Here is a 19,572-nt window from a genome sequence, read left to right as displayed (position 1 = left end):
ATTATTGCGCAAGTTGTCGTATGGAGTCGACAGTGAACGAGTGAAGCCAGGATCCGATGAGGCCAGATGGAGCTGCCGACTGATCCACTTTCGCCAACCAGGATAACCGCGAGGTGCAACAATGGAGCGTGGAGGCCTCCAAAACTGTAGGACCACTTTCACCCAACCCAGGTCAGAGGGAATGCAGCGAAGGTAAGATCCAACCATGTGCGTGTGTGAGAAAGATGACGACTATCTACCGCGAATCTGCGTAAATCAAATCATTGCATAACTTAAATCAGTGCTATGGCATCCCTAGGCATCGGTATTCCGGCGGAAGTAATCAATGTTAAAGATGAGAGTTTATGTTAGCCGCAAACGACAGTTCATGAAATATATTTATACCTTCAGAAAAGATAGAAGGGGTTCGCACAAGGAACAATTATTCACTTTATGCTTAAAATCCTAAACGATAAATTGTAAAAGGCAATGTAGCCAGACATAACAAGAGTATGGTCAAAGTAGTAATTAATCTAACCTTTGTAATTGTCATATTGTCGCCATATGCCATGGAATGAGAGTATGAATGTGAGATCGAGTGAAAGAGGGCAAGATGTACTGTGTTTTTATCTGTGCTTTAATATATGTGTATATTCAGAAACACCGTAGTATTATGTAACGTCATTTCAGGTATTTAAAATCATATCCTCCTAGGTTTATTCTTGGTAACTCCGACTGTTAGGCACTTATCCTGACCGTATTATATTTCATGTAATGTTTAATTCGCCCAGCAGGTGAGGCGAGAGATTCTTCGTTGTTGCGTTGCTAAGCTCAGCTCAGTAGAGTTAGTTGAGTTAATTAATTTATTTATTAAATTAGCAGCCCGTGACAAAATATGGCGCCCGAACGTGGGGCGAGTAGGCAAAAAAGTAGGCAAGTAAATATGTTGCCCGAACATTCGACGAGTAGGCAAATAGATATGTAGGCATATAATAAGTTGCCCGAACAAGCGACGAGTAGGCAAATTAAATAAGTAGGCAAGTAAAAAAGTACGCCGAATAATCGACGAGTATGTGAATAGACAAGTAGGGGTGTAAAAAGTAGGCCCAAATAATCGACGAATAGGCAAATAGAAGAGTAGGCAAATAGGAAGCAAATAGGAATTAGGCTCGTAGAACGATGTCACAGGCAGGCTAGTAAGGAACCTGGAGGTCACGAGTATTCTAATTAGTTGCTTATCTACTCAAGGTGAATTTTTATTAAGTTTGATTGTAATGGTTAACAATCAGTTATGTCTATTACCCAAGGGGATTTAATACTTGTTGTTAAAGAGAGTTTTCAGCCTACGAATGTCTACGACAGGGTACCAGAATTTAACGCTAAGGGGGAACTAAGATTTTTTTGTTGAAAATTAAATAATTGCAACCTGTAACTGAAAATCCTGATAAGAATCTATAAAGACGTTTTCATTTAAAGTATTAATGTGTAATTTGTACGGTGATTTTAATTAACTGAATATGCAATCGATGTGTAGCTAGAACCATTTTGTGTGTTTATGTATGGTGTAATAGTGAAATACTTTGTTGCGACTATAGCATTTTTCCATAGCAGAATTATTAGAGGATTTTATTATTTTATTAACAATGGGCGTTATTAACTTCGGACGATAAAGGACAAAAGGACACGCGTTATGACACACGGAAGCAGGTGAGGGGTGCGATCCCCGGGATCTGAAACCAGAAACCAGGAAAAGAATTTTGATATCTTTTTCCTTCGGCGATAGCCAGCCACGAGAAGAAGAAGAAGAAGATTGGCATGCAAAGAACTACTCGTCTCCGCCAGAGATTAACGAACAATACCATGGACCGCCCAGGGGCTGAGAATTCTACAGATGCAGGCGCTTCGTCAGCCGGAAACGTTGATAAGGATCTAGGGAAAGATCAGTCGGCAACAGGGTTGCCAGTTCCAGAGAAGATGGATGTGCAGGCCATGTTCTCTCAGCTAATCAGCTATATCCAAGCCAGAGATGAAGAAAGAGATCAGAAGAGGAAGAGAGAAGAAGAAGAAAGGCGGAAGATAGAGGCTGCCGAAAGGAGAGAGCAGGAAGAAAGGAAGGATGAACGCCGAAAACAGAAGGAAGAAATGGAAGAAAGAAGAAGAAAAGAGTGGGAAGAAAGATGGGACCGCCGTTTCCAAGTACTGCTATCCGAAAATGACCGAATGAAGGAGAAAGTACTTCAGTCGGAGAAGGAATGCGAAAGGAGACATGAAGAGACAAACATTAATGTAGTCACTATGGAGAAAGATCTGCGTGTAGAGTTACGTCAGGTTCAAGAAACTATTGGAACGCTGGACGCAAGAACGACCGAGAATCAGACGGGCATAACCAGCCGATTAGAACGACTGGAAGCGGAGACACGTGAATTGAAGTATTTCCGAATCACGCAACGGAGAAGAAATGAGGACGAAGAGATTCGCCGATTGGAGGCAACGTCCAGGGATGCGAACCCAACTCCTTTGCTCGTCGCAGCAGACGTGACCAACCAGCTGACCTGTCAATCAGCACCAACTTCCTTAGATTGCCAAGCAGCGCGTGACGTCATCGGCCGGAGCGGGAGCTCGCCGAGCTTGAACGCTTTCGCCCAGCAGGAGACACGCAGTGTTTCCAACCCGGAGTCGAATACTCGAGGAATATTCTCAAAAGTCAGCATAGATCATTTTCAAACGTACAACCCCGATCACGACGAGATTTTACCGTCAATCTTCATTGGGGACTTCAAGAGAGATTGTTTGTTGTACGATGTCGATAGCCCAGACTGCTTGAGGCTAATGCGAAAATTACCCAAAGGGAATGCAAGGATCTGGCTCGAGCAGCGGAATCCACCATTCGATATATTTGAAGAGTTTGAACAGGCATATGAAGTTCTTTCCAACCCTGAGAAACGGAAGCTCTATGACCGAGGACCACAGTTTTTGAGCAACGAGTGGAAAAGCACATTGCAGGACTACGGAGTGAAAGAAATGCTAACCGCCCCTTATCCCCAGCGAGGCCAGTACAGCAATCACCGTCCACAACAACAACACTTCAGAGATGATAGAGATGGAAAAAACACGACATGGCAACACTGCAGGGGTCAAAACAACCCGAGTCAAGTTGAGAGGAATCGTGCTGTGAATGCGGTTAGAACAGTCGTGTCCCCACAGACTGGTGCTAATTTACTCGACTGGAATAGACCGTCTACTAGCCGTAACTTGGACTCACTCTCCACGGATTACCAACCCGGACGAAGTAGACTGAGGCAAGAACAGCGATCTCTGCAGCGGACAGCCGATATTCAAGGCCCGACGGGAGACTAGAAGACTCCTTTGTCAGTCCGGCTCATGTCAAAGGAGACACTGAAGAAAATATCGCACTAGAGCCACCCCGATTGTAAAGTAAACAATAGGAAAATTAGAGATTATTTTATATATATTAAAAGGCAAAAAATGTAGACATTTCTTATAATTAATGCAAGAAGTATGCAAACATATGTATGAGAGGGAGCAAATTGCAAACCAAATATTTACTTATATCTTATTTAGATTATTATTCAGTATTCATTTATTATGTATAAAACTACAGGGTGTATCCAAAGTTAGTAGGTATGTGGTAATATACGTTGAGATTTCCATGTTAAAAGGTACTTTATATTGTATTCTTGTATACTTTATCATATTTGTTTATATTCTCATAATTATAGTACAATTGCAGAAAGTATAACTTCATTCTAATGTTGAGTTAAAAGTTATACAGTCCAGGGTTCGAGTCCCTATTCAGACGCCTAAGTGTGCGATCACTAACAAATATCATTAATATGTGGTATGAATTTTTTCCTGTCACTCGCAAGTTCGCTCTGAAAAAAATTCATAATTAAAAGGAGGGGAATGTTATAACGGTCAAATATTGAGTGACAAGTAATTAATCTAATTGCCCGTTAGTAGGAATTAATTGCAATTGGTATTATTAATATCCGTCGCGAATACAGGTGTCTAGCGAACTGCCTTAGCCAACACTAGCTTGCTCAACCACCGTTTTTCGCCCGAATTCGGATTTACATGCATTCTTATGGGAATAACAAGAAAAATGCAACTTCTAAACCAATGGACCGAATTTGATGAGATTTCAACCAGCGGAAGACCACATCATGAAAGTACTGATTCCAAGATTTGAGCCTAATCAGAACAGAACTACGGGAGTTATGAATTATTAAAGATTCATCGCTGAATTGAAAGGGAGAAGCTACCCTACTGAGATGTCCTTGCTTTTCGTGACTGACTACAATGGAGAAAGAGTTAGCCTAATCTCTGCGCGAGGGGCTGCTACCAAAGGTTAAGGACCGGGGTGAGCATTGACCAGGATAGGAGGACAACGGTCAAAGCACCAGAAACAATAAACAAGCACCTGATCATAGAGGGTAGCGCGTCACTACGTTCAAATCTGGAATAAAAGGGATGATTTGAAACAGTTTTGCACAGTTTGCCTACAATCGCCACCGGAGTGTGAGCTACGCGCGACCGAGCTGCGAGTTGCAAGCAGACTCGAGGTCTGGATTTGTTTTTCCTCGAGTGAGTGTTTCAGAGCCATGGAGTAGAGCAGAATAGAACCAGGGGGTCGTTCTCCCCTTGCCGTCAACGCATCCGTGCACATACGTGTGGTTATGTGAGAATAACGCCAGACACGTCCACCCGTGTCAATCGTCCGAAACAACGTCCAAAGTAGTGAAAGTTAATAACATTTGATATCCATGTGAAACCGCGAATGGCTCATCGCGTATGTTCGTCTCATCGCCCAAGTCACGTATCTGTACTTACGAGTGACCGCGAAGAACTGACCTATTATTGCGCAAGTTGTCGTATGGAGTCGACAGTGAACGAGTGAAGCCAGGATCCGATGAGGCCAGATGGAGCTGCCGACTGATCCACTTTCGCCAACCAGGATAACCGCGAGGTGCAACAATGGAGCGTGGAGGCCTCCAAAACTGTAGGACCACTTTCACCCAACCCAGGTCAGAGGGAATGCAGCGAAGGTAAGATCCAACCATGTGCGTGTGTGAGAAAGATGACGACTATCTACCGCGAATCTGCGTAAATCAAATCATTGCATAACTTAAATCAGTGCTATGGCATCCCTAGGCATCGGTATTCCGGCGGAAGTAATCAATGTTAAAGATGAGAGTTTATGTTAGCCGCAAACGACAGTTCATGAAATATATTTATACCTTCAGAAAAGATAGAAGGGGTTCGCACAAGGAACAATTATTCACTTTATGCTTAAAATCCTAAACGATAAATTGTAAAAGGCAATGTAGCCAGACATAACAAGAGTATGGTCAAAGTAGTAATTAATCTAACCTTTGTAATTGTCATATTGTCGCCATATGCCATGGAATGAGAGTATGAATGTGAGATCGAGTGAAAGAGGGCAAGATGTACTGTGTTTTTATCTGTGCTTTAATATATGTGTATATTCAGAAACACCGTAGTATTATGTAACGTCATTTCAGGTATTTAAAATCATATCCTCCTAGGTTTATTCTTGGTAACTCCGACTGTTAGGCACTTATCCTGACCGTATTATATTTCATGTAATGTTTAATTCGCCCAGCAGGTGAGGCGAGAGATTCTTCGTTGTTGCGTTGCTAAGCTCAGCTCAGTAGAGTTAGTTGAGTTAATTAATTTATTTATTAAATTAGCAGCCCGTGACAAAATATGGCGCCCGAACGTGGGGCGAGTAGGCAAAAAAGTAGGCAAGTAAATATGTTGCCCGAACATTCGACGAGTAGGCAAATAGATATGTAGGCATATAATAAGTTGCCCGAACAAGCGACGAGTAGGCAAATTAAATAAGTAGGCAAGTAAAAAAGTACGCCGAATAATCGACGAGTATGTGAATAGACAAGTAGGGGTGTAAAAAGTAGGCCCAAATAATCGACGAATAGGCAAATAGAAGAGTAGGCAAATAGGAAGCAAATAGGAATTAGGCTCGTAGAACGATGTCACAGGCAGGCTAGTAAGGAACCTGGAGGTCACGAGTATTCTAATTAGTTGCTTATCTACTCAAGGTGAATTTTTATTAAGTTTGATTGTAATGGTTAACAATCAGTTATGTCTATTACCCAAGGGGATTTAATACTTGTTGTTAAAGAGAGTTTTCAGCCTACGAATGTCTACGACAGGGTACCAGAATTTAACGCTAAGGGGGAACTAAGATTTTTTTGTTGAAAATTAAATAATTGCAACCTGTAACTGAAAATCCTGATAAGAATCTATAAAGACGTTTTCATTTAAAGTATTAATGTGTAATTTGTACGGTGATTTTAATTAACTGAATATGCAATCGATGTGTAGCTAGAACCATTTTGTGTGTTTATGTATGGTGTAATAGTGAAATACTTTGTTGCGACTATAGCATTTTTCCATAGCAGAATTATTAGAGGATTTTATTATTTTATTAACAATGGGCGTTATTAACTTCGGACGATAAAGGACAAAAGGACACGCGTTATGACACACGGAAGCAGGTGAGGGGTGCGATCCCCGGGATCTGAAACCAGAAACCAGGAAAAGAATTTTGATATCTTTTTCCTTCGGCGATAGCCAGCCACGAGAAGAAGAAGAAGAAGATTGGCATGCAAAGAACTACTCGTCTCCGCCAGAGATTAACGAACAATACCATGGACCGCCCAGGGGCTGAGAATTCTACAGATGCAGGCGCTTCGTCAGCCGGAAACGTTGATAAGGATCTAGGGAAAGATCAGTCGGCAACAGGGTTGCCAGTTCCAGAGAAGATGGATGTGCAGGCCATGTTCTCTCAGCTAATCAGCTATATCCAAGCCAGAGATGAAGAAAGAGATCAGAAGAGGAAGAGAGAAGAAGAAGAAAGGCGGAAGATAGAGGCTGCCGAAAGGAGAGAGCAGGAAGAAAGGAAGGATGAACGCCGAAAACAGAAGGAAGAAATGGAAGAAAGAAGAAGAAAAGAGTGGGAAGAAAGATGGGACCGCCGTTTCCAAGTACTGCTATCCGAAAATGACCGAATGAAGGAGAAAGTACTTCAGTCGGAGAAGGAATGCGAAAGGAGACATGAAGAGACAAACATTAATGTAGTCACTATGGAGAAAGATCTGCGTGTAGAGTTACGTCAGGTTCAAGAAACTATTGGAACGCTGGACGCAAGAACGACCGAGAATCAGACGGGCATAACCAGCCGATTAGAACGACTGGAAGCGGAGACACGTGAATTGAAGTATTTCCGAATCACGCAACGGAGAAGAAATGAGGACGAAGAGATTCGCCGATTGGAGGCAACGTCCAGGGATGCGAACCCAACTCCTTTGCTCGTCGCAGCAGACGTGACCAACCAGCTGACCTGTCAATCAGCACCAACTTCCTTAGATTGCCAAGCAGCGCGTGACGTCATCGGCCGGAGCGGGAGCTCGCCGAGCTTGAACGCTTTCGCCCAGCAGGAGACACGCAGTGTTTCCAACCCGGAGTCGAATACTCGAGGAATATTCTCAAAAGTCAGCATAGATCATTTTCAAACGTACAACCCCGATCACGACGAGATTTTACCGTCAATCTTCATTGGGGACTTCAAGAGAGATTGTTTGTTGTACGATGTCGATAGCCCAGACTGCTTGAGGCTAATGCGAAAATTACCCAAAGGGAATGCAAGGATCTGGCTCGAGCAGCGGAATCCACCATTCGATATATTTGAAGAGTTTGAACAGGCATATGAAGTTCTTTCCAACCCTGAGAAACGGAAGCTCTATGACCGAGGACCACAGTTTTTGAGCAACGAGTGGAAAAGCACATTGCAGGACTACGGAGTGAAAGAAATGCTAACCGCCCCTTATCCCCAGCGAGGCCAGTACAGCAATCACCGTCCACAACAACAACACTTCAGAGATGATAGAGATGGAAAAAACACGACATGGCAACACTGCAGGGGTCAAAACAACCCGAGTCAAGTTGAGAGGAATCGTGCTGTGAATGCGGTTAGAACAGTCGTGTCCCCACAGACTGGTGCTAATTTACTCGACTGGAATAGACCGTCTACTAGCCGTAACTTGGACTCACTCTCCACGGATTACCAACCCGGACGAAGTAGACTGAGGCAAGAACAGCGATCTCTGCAGCGGACAGCCGATATTCAAGGCCCGACGGGAGACTAGAAGACTCCTTTGTCAGTCCGGCTCATGTCAAAGGAGACACTGAAGAAAATATCGCACTAGAGCCACCCCGATTGTAAAGTAAACAATAGGAAAATTAGAGATTATTTTATATATATTAAAAGGCAAAAAATGTAGACATTTCTTATAATTAATGCAAGAAGTATGCAAACATATGTATGAGAGGGAGCAAATTGCAAACCAAATATTTACTTATATCTTATTTAGATTATTATTCAGTATTCATTTATTATGTATAAAACTACAGGGTGTATCCAAAGTTAGTAGGTATGTGGTAATATACGTTGAGATTTCCATGTTAAAAGGTACTTTATATTGTATTCTTGTATACTTTATCATATTTGTTTATATTCTCATAATTATAGTACAATTGCAGAAAGTATAACTTCATTCTAATGTTGAGTTAAAAGTTATACAGTCCAGGGTTCGAGTCCCTATTCAGACGCCTAAGTGTGCGATCACTAACAAATATCATTAATATGTGGTATGAATTTTTTCCTGTCACTCGCAAGTTCGCTCTGAAAAAAATTCATAATTAAAAGGAGGGGAATGTTATAACGGTCAAATATTGAGTGACAAGTAATTAATCTAATTGCCCGTTAGTAGGAATTAATTGCAATTGGTATTATTAATATCCGTCGCGAATACAGGTGTCTAGCGAACTGCCTTAGCCAACACTAGCTTGCTCAACCACCGTTTTTCGCCCGAATTCGGATTTACATGCATTCTTATGGGAATAACAAGAAAAATGCAACTTCTAAACCAATGGACCGAATTTGATGAGATTTCAACCAGCGGAAGACCACATCATGAAAGTACTGATTCCAAGATTTGAGCCTAATCAGAACAGAACTACGGGAGTTATGAATTATTAAAGATTCATCGCTGAATTGAAAGGGAGAAGCTACCCTACTGAGATGTCCTTGCTTTTCGTGACTGACTACAATGGAGAAAGAGTTAGCCTAATCTCTGCGCGAGGGGCTGCTACCAAAGGTTAAGGACCGGGGTGAGCATTGACCAGGATAGGAGGACAACGGTCAAAGCACCAGAAACAATAAACAAGCACCTGATCATAGAGGGTAGCGCGTCACTACGTTCAAATCTGGAATAAAAGGGATGATTTGAAACAGTTTTGCACAGTTTGCCTACAATCGCCACCGGAGTGTGAGCTACGCGCGACCGAGCTGCGAGTTGCAAGCAGACTCGAGGTCTGGATTTGTTTTTCCTCGAGTGAGTGTTTCAGAGCCATGGAGTAGAGCAGAATAGAACCAGGGGGTCGTTCTCCCCTTGCCGTCAACGCATCCGTGCACATACGTGTGGTTATGTGAGAATAACGCCAGACACGTCCACCCGTGTCAATCGTCCGAAACAACGTCCAAAGTAGTGAAAGTTAATAACATTTGATATCCATGTGAAACCGCGAATGGCTCATCGCGTATGTTCGTCTCATCGCCCAAGTCACGTATCTGTACTTACGAGTGACCGCGAAGAACTGACCTATTATTGCGCAAGTTGTCGTATGGAGTCGACAGTGAACGAGTGAAGCCAGGATCCGATGAGGCCAGATGGAGCTGCCGACTGATCCACTTTCGCCAACCAGGATAACCGCGAGGTGCAACAATGGAGCGTGGAGGCCTCCAAAACTGTAGGACCACTTTCACCCAACCCAGGTCAGAGGGAATGCAGCGAAGGTAAGATCCAACCATGTGCGTGTGTGAGAAAGATGACGACTATCTACCGCGAATCTGCGTAAATCAAATCATTGCATAACTTAAATCAGTGCTATGGCATCCCTAGGCATCGGTATTCCGGCGGAAGTAATCAATGTTAAAGATGAGAGTTTATGTTAGCCGCAAACGACAGTTCATGAAATATATTTATACCTTCAGAAAAGATAGAAGGGGTTCGCACAAGGAACAATTATTCACTTTATGCTTAAAATCCTAAACGATAAATTGTAAAAGGCAATGTAGCCAGACATAACAAGAGTATGGTCAAAGTAGTAATTAATCTAACCTTTGTAATTGTCATATTGTCGCCATATGCCATGGAATGAGAGTATGAATGTGAGATCGAGTGAAAGAGGGCAAGATGTACTGTGTTTTTATCTGTGCTTTAATATATGTGTATATTCAGAAACACCGCAGTATTATGTAACGTCATTTCAGGTATTTAAAATCATATCCTCCTAGGTTTATTCTTGGTAACTCCGACTGTTAGGCACTTATCCTGACCGTATTATATTTCATGTAATGTTTAATTCGCCCAGCAGGTGAGGCGAGAGATTCTTCGTTGTTGCGTTGCTAAGCTCAGCTCAGTAGAGTTAGTTGAGTTAATTAGTTTATTTATTAAATTAGCAGCCCGTGACACCTTTAATTGGCAAGTAAATACAAGTTACATTTCTACATTCGGGTTACAACCACTGTGCAAATTAAAGTTCTTGCTTGGGGGGGGGGGTCACTCAGTGGCGTATTTGTGATTTCATTTAGTGATGTTGGCTTTTTGGGGGGTGGTATGCAAATGTGTATATGTTTTCTCAGTAAACTAAACTATTGTTTGATTGTGACCTAGGTCATTAATTGATTGATTGATTGATTAATTAATTTGCTTTATTTTACTTCGCTTCTTGTGCCACTTTTGGCTAATTTGCGAAGATAGGGATGAGTGATGATATGATGAAATTGATGAATGGACACTCACAATCATCCATGCCCAGGCGAGGATTCGAACCCGAGACCCCTGTAGTCGTAGCGCGATGTGCAAACCACTCCGCCACGGGGGTCGGCACCAAGGTCATTAAATCTTATGATAACATTTAAACGTAATTTAGAAGCACTTATTACATCATCGTGAGAAAACCAAAACTCATGCACAAAAAGAGCTATCGAAATAATAACACGGAAAATTTGACCAAATTTCAATTGTCAAGTTCAAACTTCATGTCCATCTAACATACCTACAAATTTCTTGCGAATTCTGTAATACATGTAAAATATCAGCACTATACCATGTAGGCCTCCCCGATGGTGCAGTGTAATCAAGGGGTCCAGAGCAGTGGCGACTTGTGGCTTTGGAAGAAGTTATGGTAAACCGAGGAAGGTTTGAAAAATGGGTTCAATTACATTCACACGTTTTGCTTGTACTATCATTGCATTTAGAATGTTAGCTGCAGGCCCATGCTCAAGGTGTGGCAAGGGGCCCTTGTTCCTCACTTTGAACTAGGAAATATTTAAATGTGAACCTATAAAAATAGACGAAAATAACATTGACAATATTTCAGATTTTGCTTAAACTTCGAAATTATGCTAAATGCTTCTAAATTGTGGTAAGATTTGTTATTAATTATTTTTTTCGGATAATTGTAATTCTGCATCTGCTTTTCTACAGTTTTGAACTTGCGTTACTTTTTTTTAACCGTTATGTAATAGTGTAAATTTCCCCCCCCCCCCAAATTGTTTAAAATGGTGCATCAAACGACATAGGTTCAACATCGAATTTAAAAAGGTTTGAGAGAATTGTGTACCCCCAACTTTCTACCGACTTCCTACCATAAAATCTCCTGACGAACTAAATCAGTCAGGATGAAGAAGAGACATAGAAACGGTGCTAAGTGCCAACAAAGATCAAATTGTGCTTGGTTTAGTAACATTTTGTTGGGTTTCGCATCGCTGATTGAGGAAAGTCTTGCTGGTTCCTCGATCCTCGCCGATCTTCGTAACCTTTCCCCACTCCATTGCACTGCCCCTTCCACCCCCCCCCCCCCATCTGCAGGATGACCGCCGAGATTCCTCAGCGAGCGGCAGAAAAGCCCGTGTCCATCGTCTTTGGACTGCTACTGGAGCGAGCGAGAGCAGTCAACTCTTGACAGTAGCTAACCTAGGCAATTGTAATTTTATATCACGCATTAAACTCCTAAAATGTAGAGAAGTGAAAAGGAACTGTAGGAAGTTCCTCACTTCCTACATTGAGGAATCGCCCCTGGTCCAGAGTTCGATACCCGGTGGATGCACGTAGTGGTTCGGACTTTGGATCCCACTTTAAATTGTAGGTCCAGTCCCGATTAGCCTTACTATGCATAAAGTGGACTTAAAACACCAAATGAATCAATCAATCAATCAACTATGCCATGAAATATTAAGTGGAAAACAGGTGTTGCTGTCTCGGCTCGGTGAGTTTTAATGCACAAGGCTGTATACTTTTCGATAGGGAAGTCTATGATGTTTGGACCATAAATGTACACGAATGAATTTTCGATTGTTACATAGTTAAGCAAATACTGCTGTATATGCTTTTCAATTGCAGTTGCTTTGAGGAGGATAAACACATCCCTGGCAGGGATAAAAATAATTGTCTTTTGCCAGGGATAACATTTTTTTGTGGAGGAACAATCCCAACCCGCCAACCCCCGTTAATTCGCATACTGGGTACAGCATATATCGTCCGGACACATACTGTATACTTTCGTGTTTCATCGTACCCGTAACCCATCAATATCATTACCATAACACAGTGAGATGGAATGAGGCTTTTCTTACCCTGACTGAACTCTCATCATGGCTTTTGTACCCCGTAATCAGAGGGTCTGCCTGCGCACGCCTTGGATAACTTACATTCAAGATCACAATTGAAATATTCGGAAATTATTGAATATGAAAATTTGATCTCACGTCCCAGTTTTCAAGCATGCAAGGATCACCGTCCTCTGATATTGTACACACATGCGTCAGAGCTAAATGTCATCCAACGTTTGTCGCTGTGTTTTCTATAAGGTTACATTTTGCTTGTAAATAATATTTGTGCTTTTTATTCCCATAGTCAGTGGCGTGCCCAGGATTTTCGAAAGGGAGGGGTTACGTATACTTTTTCTGATAGTCACCCCTCATTTTGCCATCTTTTCCTACTTCTATGATGTTATTTTTTAGGAATACTGGGTCAAAGGAAGAGGGGTTATGACCCCCTTGGACACGCCACTGATTTAGATTTCTAGATTTCTAGATTTCTTCTTGGGAGGGGCACAGAATATGCTGTAAATTTATAAAGACGTAACATTGGAAATATAATGTGCATATTTTTCAAATTATTAGAAAGGCCTTATGTGTGTTTGAATGTGAATTTAATTTTTTTGTTGCGTCAGCTCTTAGGCTATTTTGCACCCGTCACACTATACGAGGCCCAGCCCCTTATCATAACAAAAATAAAAGCGTGTCTGAAAACTAAAATATCCTTACGTGAGTAAAAAGATGAGGGTGTAAAGGGGCACTCAGCACATACAAGGACAAAAAACAGAACAACACACACAGTCCTACGAAAATTATAATGGCCGTAGGTCCAGACGCCAGAGTCTCGTCAGTCTGCAAAATGCGGTCCAGGATGTACTACGTGGAAGTGAGGTTGACAATTGGGTGTACTACGTGGATGGTTTTCCCCTTACACCCCACCCCGCCTCATATGTGTGTCTGTGTAACTATGTATATGTAGGTCGGTTGCTTACGAGAGTGGCAAATCAGCGAATTAGTTGGTGATTTCAATCCAATTTTGGACTATTTGTCAACAAAATGGCACATTTAATAAATATTTGTGTGCAACATTTATGCTAAATATACAACAATTTTATCTCCGGCTCAGAGGCGATTCCTCCATGTACATAGTAAGGAACTTCCTACAGTTCATTCTATACTTATTTCCAGTTACTTAGTTCCCCTTGATCTACCTTGTGCATGGGCCTGCAGCTAACATTCTAAATGCAATGGATAGTACTACAAACAATACTGTGACGGTCGCGGATCCGGAATTTTCAGATCCGGATCCGGAACTTTCGGATCCGGATCCAGTACTGTCGGATCAGGATCCGGTACTTTTGGATCCGGATCCGGAATTTTCGGATCCGGATCCGTTTTGCCATCTCGCATGCGCTTCTTTGGAAAGTAAGAATGTCTTTATAACATATTGTTACCTACTAATATACATATATATATATATATATATATATATATATATATAGTGTGTGTGCGCGCGTGCGCGATTTGTAATTAATTAATACACATACAAGGGAGGTCTAAGTCTCCCCCTCCGATTTCCATGAAACTTGGCAGGTGTATAGAGGGGCCCAAAGGAAGAAATACGTGTTTTTGTGTTTCAGCTAAAAAACTGTTTTAGGGGGCAACCCCCCCTCAAATGTCAAGATGAGGAGAAATTGAAGTGGGGATCTGACCGCGAAACTACGTAAATATGGCATAGGAAGAAACAGGGGACATAGGGCCTCTCTATACACCTGCCAAATTTCATGGAAATCGGAGGGGGACACAGGGGTCAAATGATCCCCACGTCAATTTGTCCTCGTCTTGACATTTGAGGCGGGTTTTGCACCCTAAAAAAGTTTTTTAGCCGAAACAAAAAACACGTATTTCTTCCTTTGGGACCCTGTATACACCTGCGAAGTTTCATGAAAATCGGAGGGGGACACAGGAGCCAAATGCCCACTTAAATTTGTCCTCATTTTGACATTTGAGGGGGTTTGCCCCTAAAACAGTTTTTTAGCCGAAACAAAAAAAACACGTATTTCTTCCTTTGGGTCCCTCTATACATCTCCCAAGTTTCATGGAAATCGGAGGGGGACACAGGGGTTAAATGCCCAATTAAATTTGTCCTCATCTTGACATTTGGGGGGGGGGCGGGGTTGCAACCTTAAACAGTTTTTTTTAGCCGAAACAAAAAAAAACACGTATTTCTTCATTTGGGTCCGTTTATTCACACACCTGCCAAGTTTCATGGAAATCTGAGGGGGACACGGAGGTCAAATGCCTACTTAAATTTGTCCTCATATTGACATTTGAGGGGGTTTTGCCCCCTAAGACAGTATTTTAGCTGAAACAAAAAACACGTATTTCTTCCATTGGGCCCCACTATAAAGCTGCCAATTTTCATGGAAATCGGAGGGGGATACTTAGAACACCTCTCGTGTTGGTCTTTTACTTTGTAATTATATAACACTGCATATATTATAATGTTTTATTTTAATTTGTAAAACTGTAACTGTAGAAAAATTATATAATTTTTGTATAACATTTCTATCTTGTTATATGTGTTAAAGGTTTCATCCAAGAATGGAATGTCTCACATTTATGTGTGTTTCCATTTCCAATACATTCGAATGAATACATATTCGTTTCAATGGCATTTACAAAATCACCTCTGACATTTTATGTTAAACAAGTAAGATTATTTTTGTGCACGTGTGTGTTAGCCGATGCGTAGCAGAGTATTTTAGGAACAACACTTGAAAAAAAATTCTTGTAGGACTAACTAATGAAAAATTTCTTTGTAATCGAAGATCATAATACCTTTTAGGTGTGGTAACATTATAATGGGATTGAGATACGAAACTCTCGGATCCGGATCCGGATTTTCGGATCCCGAACTTTCGGATCCGGATCCAGATCCGTAAATTTTGGATCCGGATCCTGATCCGTTTGGCCATCCATATTCTCAGGCAGTGGCGTGGCCAGGATTTTCAAAACGGAGTCGTTACGTACACTTTTTTGGTAGTCGGCCCCATTTTGCCGTCCTTTCCTACCATTGATTTTCTTTTTTTTTTTCAGGAATACTGGGGCCAAAGGGGGGTTATGACCCAACAACTTTTTTTGGCACGCCACTGATCTCAGGGTATAATTTAACAAAAACATCAAGGTAAATTTGCAATGAATAAATGCAGTAATTATTAAAGAACCAGGACATATCATATGCTAAGCTAAACACATTTATATATTTATGGCCATAAATTGAATAATGGGATCCCTTACCTTTCGTCATAGTTCAGGTGCACCGTACATACGTTTATCTCAAGGTCCGTTGACCTGTGTTTTCCGCTCGCTCTAGAGCGGGGAAAGTGGGCTTCCACGGACCTTGCGTTTATCTGTGCACCGTACATCACCACTTAAATGTTTACTACACACACATTACCACGATTCTTCATATTTGCTGGGGCCCTTCTCAATAAAACTTTGACTCCTCTCATTCACCATATCTTTCAGCCATCAGCCAGCCCTTTCACTCCACTGTATAGTGTTTACTGAATTCACCTCGAAGCCCGGTACATCAAGATTCCGTCACCACCACTTACATACACCCTCGCTCTTGTCCACTCTGTCACTTTCTATTCTGTCCTTGTCCTTTATTCCGCCAAATAATCCCTTGTGTCTTTCACAGTGTTGCCGTTTTTGAAAGTTTTGTCCCCCGGTTCTTAAAAATAAACACACACACACGAATACAAGAAGAAAACCCTCTCGTCAGCGACCCTTGCCTGAGGGGGATGTGCTTCTCCCCTCGCCATGCTAAACATGCGACTGGGTGCTGCTTTGAAAGAAAGAAAAATTCCTAGCACCTTATGTGTTCAAAAAGACGAGAAGTCAAAATACATGTCCGTAGCCGGGGGGTGGGGGTCACCCCTTATCACCAGCCGCAATCTACAGGCGAAAAGTTGGGGGGTAAAAGCCCTCAAGATGAATTTCTCGGTATATTACAACTGTTACAACTTATTATAAAAGATGTTTAATCTTGTTACGGAAGTAAAATTAATAACCACTATACATGATTTTTATTAGAAAGTTTGTAGAATTTCCGGGGGCTTCAGCCCCATTAGCCCTCCCCCTGGCTACCTACGTCCTTGTCACAGTGATAATAATAATAATTATATATATATATAGGGTGGCACTACAATACATATATATTCACAAAGGTTCGTTTTAAGCACAGTTTACGATAAGATATACTAACCGAAAATGGACCTTAAAAGTTTGAGTTTTGGTTTTAAGTCCCTTTCATGCACAGAAAGGTTAATCGGGACTGGACCTAAAGTTTTAAAGTAGGATCACTTGTGGTCACACCGGGTGTCGAACCCGGGTTCCCTTGATTAGGGCCTTAAAAGTATCCGAACCATTGTACAATGTAGGAACCTCCACAGGAAACGAACCATGGAGACCCATTGATCATAATATGATAGCATTTGTAGAATTATGTGAAATAGAAGTAGTTCTACTTTATTGATATTGACAACAATCCACTTAAAGAAAGAGATGAGCTTGAGATTTCATTTCCTCAGGAGAAATTGTCACAAAGTTCGGAAATATTTGACCTAGAATACTTTCAGTTAATGCTATTGCCTTGATTAACAAGTCCCGGATTCGAAATCCGGTGTCGATTTATTTAAGTGTCTTGTAAATCAAATCCCGATCAATGTTTTATTGTTATTGTTATTCATTGTTAATGATTTGCTCTATTTTACTTCGCTTTTTGTGCCACTTTTGGCTAATTTACGAAGATGGGGATGAGTGATGATATGATTAAATTTACGAATCGACACTCACAAACATCCATGCCCAGGCCTGGATTCGAACCCGGGACCCCTGGCGTCATAGCGGGATGTGCTAACCACTCCGCCACGGGGCCGGTCTGATCAATGCATTGTGCTAGACTTTGTTTCTCTTTTAACATCTGCAAAGGATTGTTCGAACATTTTCTTTGTTCGTTGTAACTTAATGCTAGCAATACTTTCTATTATACCTAGACTTTTTTAGGGGGTGGACCCGTGCCCCTTCTGCTAAATCCTCCAATGCCCATAGTGGTTACAATTCCTACAAAGGAGAGCATAAAGCAGCGTTTTTGGCCACTAATCACACAAAAATATTTCACAAAGCTAATATAGTTGGTGACTTATTCAACGAAATTTATTATTCTAATGTGTTTGTTATATTTCGGTAGGATATTTACTATTGCTTTGTAGTAATAATCTATTGGTCAATGCAAATAATTTATGATTTAGTTTATTTTACATCGTTTTCTGTCGCTTTTCGCCAATCTCGACGATGGGAATAAATAGTGATGAGATGGGTAAACGCAAAACAAACCCCACGAAGGATTGTACTGCTTGTGAGCCCAGGCACCAGAGACTCGTTAGCCTGACAAACATGCTGCTAAGAGTGAACTACGTGGAATAAATATTGACAATCAGTGAAGGCACCCAACTGTCACACACCCGATTGTGGATTTTCCTAATAGTTTCCTCTAGTCTTTGGGAACTAGCGTTTTAAGTTTCGATCCCACTTAAATCAACGTTTTCGTGTTGATTCAGTATCGACAGAACAACTGCTTGAAAAGAAGTCGTGGGACGCTGTCAAAGGGGACAGATTCAAAGCTGCGATGTGACAGTCGGTGTTGACCACGCGTCACTTAATGAAAAATTGCAATAAGCCTTCAACGCCTCCCCCATAGCATAGCTGTACCGTAATCGTCTTGAAATCAACTGTAGTAGTTCAGATCCTACTTCAAACGGTAGATCCAGTCCCCATTAGCATATCCATGCATAAAGTGGACTAGAAAAAAAAAACTCGGCCTTCAAAAAATTGAGCATCTCAGAGCTTCAGTATAGAAGTAAATTATCTTCAAGTCTACTGAATTTTGTCTTTAAAATTTGAGATATCGTGCTTGCTGATGTGTTGATTGCAGACTCAACAGGCAGCAGGCACGTAGACAGGGGGAGGGCTAAGGGGGGCTGAAGCCCTCCTGAAATCCAACAAATATCCAATGTTCGGGACATCTATGGAATGCAAACGGTTCTATAGAACAATTCAATCAGCTTAACTGTAAACTGCTCCCACCATGTGAGCAATCCAAGAACACTATAGCCCACTAAGATAAACAACAAATCTAGGTTAGCAGTTTCATGAATTTTCCTCTGACAAGGGGAAAAACACGAGCTAAAATTAATGATTACAGGGCATTGGTGCTTATGACACTTATGTTCATAATTGGCGCCCAACAAAGGCTGAACTTAAACCTCATACATTCGCTCAAACAATTTGACTCAAGACTCGATACCTCACGCCATCGTACATACATATAAAAACTCGAAAAAAAACACTTCTACAATATTCACATAGTTACTAATCTGAGTAATTACATACACTATTTACAACCAATACATCTCTAGTATGTAGTGATCCCAAGCGTTGCCACAGATAGATAAAAGCACATGTCGCACCGTTCACCCGAAATTTTAGCAGCTCAAACTCGTACTGACTAACGAATAGAACCAACATCTGCACGCTGTCCCGCCGCAAGGTTGTGCCTTTTTGACACATCAGTCCGCCGCTGGAACGAGCTCACTTGGACCATGCAACCGCAGAACTCACCTTTGTTATTTTACCTTAGAAGTCAAAATCATGGAAGATGTAACGATCAGTTTGCACAAGGCTAGAGGATTAGGTTTGATATCTTTAATGACATTTAATCCGATTGCCAACATTTTCGGGGAGACAATGATCACCTTTCACCCTTTGAGCTAACGGGACGTTCTCCAGGGCTACTACTC

The sequence above is a fragment of the Lepisma saccharinum genome, chromosome 2 (genome assembly GCF_977018435.1).
Source record: "Lepisma saccharinum chromosome 2, izLepSacc3.1, whole genome shotgun sequence".
Classification (NCBI taxonomy): domain Eukaryota; kingdom Metazoa; phylum Arthropoda; class Insecta; order Zygentoma; family Lepismatidae; genus Lepisma; species Lepisma saccharinum.
The sequence above is the reverse complement of the archived record's forward strand: the minus strand, read 5'-3'. Positions refer to the sequence as shown.